The sequence below is a fragment of the Notolepis coatsorum genome (assembly GCF_963971535.1).
Source record: "Notolepis coatsorum genome assembly, chromosome: 2".
Lineage (NCBI taxonomy): Eukaryota > Metazoa > Chordata > Actinopteri > Aulopiformes > Paralepididae > Notolepis > Notolepis coatsorum.
The window spans coordinates 215,364,950-215,370,671 of record NC_140166.1 but is presented as its reverse complement, the minus strand read 5'-3'; positions in this window follow the sequence as shown (position 1 = coordinate 215,370,671).

The window sequence follows — 5,722 nt, the reverse complement described above, 5'->3', positions numbered from 1 at the left end:
TCTGGATTGTCCAGAGATCTAGGTTTACCAATCTGCGCATGCGGAGTTCGGGAGTAGGTGCGGAAAAGTGACTATAAGTAAAAGTTGCCTATCTGTGTTGTAGGGCTGGGAGATTAATCCCACGATCATGAAAACAAGATAATCGAGGTAAAAACAATTATTGTGCCACATTGCTTTCTTTTAGTCTTGTGTTGTAAATGCAGCGGACCCTTCCTTCACAGCAGTGTGCTCTGTCATCCCCCACCCCCACAAGCCCAAACAGTAGTTTCAGTTGGTGTTGAGAGGGAGGAGGAGCTACGGCACGTTTCTCCTGTTACTTTGAAATGTCTTTGGTAACTTGTAGAAGATGACAGAAAGGCAGCCTTTGGTAACTTGTAGAAGGTGACAGAAAGGTAGTCTTTGGTAACTTGTAGAAGATGACAGAAAGGCAGTCTTTGGTAACTTGTATACGGTGACAGAAAGGCAGTCTTTGGTAACTTGTAGAAGGTGACAGAAAGGCAGCCTTTGGTAACTTGTAGAAGATGACAGAAAGGCAGCCTTTGGTAACTTGTAGAAGATGACAGAAAGGCAGCCTTTGGTAACTTGTAGAAGATGACAGAAAGGCAGCCTTTGGTAACTTGTAGAAGATGACAGAAAGGCAGCCTTTGGTAACTTGTAGAAGGTGACAGAAAGGCAGTCTTTGGTAACTTGTAGAAGGTGACAGAAAGGCAGTCTTTGGTAACTTGTAGAAGGTGACATAAAAGGCAGTCTTTGGTAACTTGTAGAAGATGACAGAAAGGCAGTCTTTGGTAACTTGTAGAAGGTGACAGAAAGGCAGCCTTTGGTAACTTGTAGAAGATGACAGAAAGGCAGCCTTTGGTAACTTGTAGAAGGTGACAGAAAGGCAGCCTTTGGTAACTTGTAGAAGATGACAGAAAGGCAGTCTTTGGTAACTTGTAGAAGATGACAGAAAGGCAGCCTTTGGTAACTTGTAGAAGATGACAGAAAGGCAGTCTTTGGTAACTTGTAGAAGGTGACAGAAAGGCAGCCTTTGGTAACTTGTAGAAGATGACAGAAAGGCAGCCTTTGGTAACTTGTAGAAGGTGACATAAAAGGCAGTCTTTGGTAACTTGTAGAAGATGACAGAAAGGCAGCCTTTGGTAACTTGTAGAAGGTGACATAAAAGGCAGTCTTTGGTAACTTGTAGAAGGTGACAGAAAGGCAGCCTTTGGTAACTTGTAGAAGATGACAGAAAGGCAGCCTATGGTAACTTGTAGAAGGTGACAGAAAGGCAGCCTTTGGTAACTTGTAGAAGGTGACAGAAAGGCAGCCTTTGGTAACTTGTAGAAGATGACAGAAAGACAGCCTTTGGTAACTTGTAGAAGGTGACAGAAAGGCAGCCTTTGGTAACTTGTAGAAGATGACAGAAGGGCAGTCTTTGGTAACTTGTAGAAGATGACAGAAAGGCAGCATTTGGTAACTTGTAGAAGATGACAGAAAGGTAGTCTTTGGTAACTTGTAGAAGATGACAGAAAGGCAGCCTTTGGTAACTTGTAGAAGATGACAGAAAGGCAGTCTTTGGTAACTTGTAGAAGATGACAGAAAGGCAGTCTTTGGTAACTTGTAGAAGGTGACAGAAAGGCAGCCTTTGGTAACTTGTAGAAGATGACAGAAAGGCAGCCTTTGGTAACTTGTAGAAGATGACAGAAAGGTAGTCTTTGGTAACTTGTAGAAGATGACAGAAAGGCAGCCTTTGGTAACTTGTAGAAGGTGACATAAAAGGCAGTCTTTGGTAACTTGTAGAAGATGACAGAAAGGCAGTCTTTGGTAACTTGTAGAAGATGACAGAAAGGCAGTCTTTGGTAACTTGTATACGGTGACAGAAAGGCAGTCTTTGGTAACTTGTAGAAGATGACAGAAAGGCAGCCTTTGGTAACTTGTAGAAGATGACAGAAAGGCAGCCTTTGGTAACTTGTAGAAGGTGACAGAAAGGCAGTCTTTGGTAACTTGTAGAAGGTGACATAAAAGGCAGTCTTTGGTAACTTGTAGAAGGTGACATAAAAGGCAGTCTTTGGTAACTTGTAGAAGATGACAGAAAGGCAGTCTTTGGTAACTTGTAGAAGGTGACATAAAAGGCAGCCTTTGGTAACTTGTAGAAGGTGACATAAAAGGCAGTCTTTGGTAACTTGTAGAAGATGACAGAAAGGCAGCCTTTGGTAACTTGTAGAAGATGACAGAAAGGCAGCCTTTGGTAACTTGTAGAAGGTGACATAAAAGGCAGTCTTTGGTAACTTGTAGAAGATGACAGAAAGGCAGTCTTTGGTAACTTGTAGAAGGTGACAGAAAGGCAGTCTTTGGTAACTTGTAGAAGGTGACAGAAAGGCAGTCTTTGGTAACTTGTAGAAGATGACAGAAAGGCAGCCTTTGGTAACTTGTAGAAGGTGACATAAAAGGCAGTCTTTGGTAACTTGTAGAAGATGACAGAAAGGCAGCCTTTGGTAACTTGTAGAAGATGACAGAAAGGCAGCCTTTGGTAACTTGTAGAAAGTGACATAAAAGGCAGTCTTTGGTAACTTGTAGAAGATGACAGAAAGGCAGTCTTTGGTAACTTGTAGAAGGTGACAGAAAGGCAGTCTTTGGTAAGTTGTAGAAAGTGACATAAAAGGCAGTCTTTGGTAACTTGTAGAAGATGACAGAAAGGCAGTCTTTGATAACTTGTAGAAGGTGACATAAAAGGCAGTCTTTGGTAACTTGTAGAAGATGACAGAAAGGCAGCCTTTGGTAACTTGTAGAAGGTGACATAAAAGGCAGTCTTTGGTAACTTGAAGAAGATGACAGAAAGGCAGCCTTTGGTAACTTGTAGAAGATGACAGAAAGGCAGCCTTTGATAACTTGTAGAAGGTGACATAAAAGGCAGTCTTTGGTAACTTGTAGAAGATGACAGAAAGGCAGCCTTTGGTAACTTGTAGAAAGTGACATAAAAGGCAGTCTTTGGTAACTTGTAGAAGATGACAGAAAGGCAGTCTTTGGTAACTTGTAGAAGGTGACATAAAAGGCAGTCTTTGGTAACTTGTAGAAGATGACAGAAAGGCAGCCTTTGGTAACTTGTAGAAGGTGACATAAAAGGCAGTCTTTGGTAACTTGAAGAAGATGACAGAAAGGCAGCCTTTGGTAACTTGTAGAAGATGACAGAAAGGCAGCCTTTGATAACTTGTAGAAGATGACAGAAAGGCAGTCTTTGGTAAGTTGTAGAAGATTACAGAAAGGCAGCATTTGGTAACTTGTAGAAGGTGACAGAAAGGCAGTCTTTGGTAACTTGTAGAAGGTGACAGAAAGGCAGTCTTTGGTAACTTGTAGAAGGTGACAGAAAGGCAGTCTTTGGTAACTTGTAGAAGATGACAGAAAGGCAGTCTTTGGTAACTTGTAGAAGGTGACAGAAAGGCAGTCTTTGGTAACTTGTAGAAGGTGACAGAAAGGTAGCCTTTGGTAACTTGTAGAAGGTGACAGAAAGGCAGTCTTTGGTAACTTGTAGAAGGTGACAGAAAGGTAGCCTTTGGTAACTTGTAGAAGGTGACAGAAAGGCAGTCTTTGGTAACTTGTAGAAGATGACAGAAAGGCAGTCTTTGGTAACTTGTAGAAGGTGACAGAAAGGTAGCCTTTGGTAACTTGTAGAAGGTGACAGAAAGGCAGTCTTTGGTAACTTGTAGAAGGTGACAGAAAGGCAGCCTTTGGTAACTTGTAGAAGGTAACAGAAAGGCAGCCTTTGTTCGAGAAGAGAGCTAAAACGAATTTGTCGTCGTCATATGATGTTCTCAAATCAAAGAGTAATCATGTTTAATAATCGTGATTTCAATATCAATCAAAGTAATCGTGATTATGATTGTTGCCATAACCGAGCAGCCCTATTGTGTCATAATGCTTATATAGACATTAAAGAATGAGACATTACGTAACATATGAGCTGGCACAAGCTACAGCACACCTTGTCAATCTGTAAGCCTGCCCTCCAGTCCTGAATATTAAACACAGTGCCAAGACCTAGGAGGGTCATTAGAACGTTGTGCAGTCTGAGTAGAACTCATATTCACCTCATTGAAGGAATATGTTCAGAACCTTCAGCCCCTCAGAACAGGACAACAAGTAGAACCAGTTCCACGGGCCTGAACCCAGAGGAGAGATACCGGAGCCGCCCGCACACGGCTCACGTCTCTGTTTTGACTCCGAGGAAGACGCAGTGTGTCCGCCGTCGAAACGCGAGTCGTTTGCACCTCATCAATAAAGTATGAACGTGAAATGCGCGGCGCTCCAGTGTCTCCTCTGTGGGGTTCAGTCGCGGAGAAGTGAACCATAGAACCGCCTCTCACGTTAACCGTGTTCCCGTCCCGAGTGATTACTATTAACACCTTGTGCTCTGCAGTGACATAGAACGCACCGCGGAGGCGTTGATAATCAGATAGATAGATAGATACAGTAGATACAGTGGATGGATGGATGGATGGATGGATGGATGGATGGATGGATGGATGGATGGATGGATGGATGGATGGATGGATGGATGGATGGATGGATGGATGGATGGATGGATGGATGGATGGATGGATGGATGGATGGATGGATGGATGGATGGATGGATGGATGGATGGATGGATGGATGGATGGATGGATGGATGGATGGATGGATGGATGGATGGATGGATGGATGGATGGATGGATGGATGGATAGATAGATAGATAGATAGATAGATAGATAGATAGATAGATAGATAGATAGATAGATAGATAGATAGATAGATAGATAGATAGATAGATAGATAGATAGATAGATAGATAGATAGATAGATAGATAGATAGATAGATAGATAGATAGATAGATAGATAGATAGATAGATAGATAGATAGATACAGGATCAATGAAATGATCAAGCAAATACGAATATGTAACTTCTTGTGTTTCCTGAGTAGAACACAATGATATAACATAAATACAGCGAGGGCGGTGTCCCTGTGACAGCCTCGTTACAGGCCGGTGGTGACAGCAGTGTCCGGTGACATCAGAGTGACATTCTGGCCTGGTCACTCCTCCTGTCATGTTGCCCCGTCTCTATCTCTACCGTCACCTGTTCCCCTCGTCCATCAGTGACCATGGCATACCACACCACACCACACCACACCACACCTACATGTTATCCTACATGTTATCCTACATGTTATCCATACATGAATGTGAACGTGTATCTATATGTGTGTGTGTGTGTGTGTGTGTGTGTGTGTGTGTGTGTGTGTGTGTGTGTGTGTGTGTGTGTGTGTGTGTGTGCATATGATGATGATGATGATGATGATGATGATGATGATGATGATGATGATGAAGACTTTATTCCAGACTCAAGGTCCATATTACACAAAACAATGCAAAAAGAAAAACAATGACAACAACATAGATTAAAATTAAGGCTGTCAAAGTTAACGCGGTATTAACGCGTTATCGCCCGATTCTATTAACGCCACAATTTTTTTAACTCACGATTAACTTTTAAGAAAAAAAATTGTACTTTATTAAAAACAAATTGTTTAACTAGACTTCACTCAGGTGTATTATTGATGCTCTCATTGATACTATGTTTGTTTCTGAAGTGTGTGTGTGTGTGTGTGTGTGTGTGTGTGTGTGTGTGTGTGTGTGTGTGTGTGTGTGTGTGTGTGTGTGTGTGTGTGTGTGTGTGTGTGTGTGTGTGTGTGTGTGTGTGTG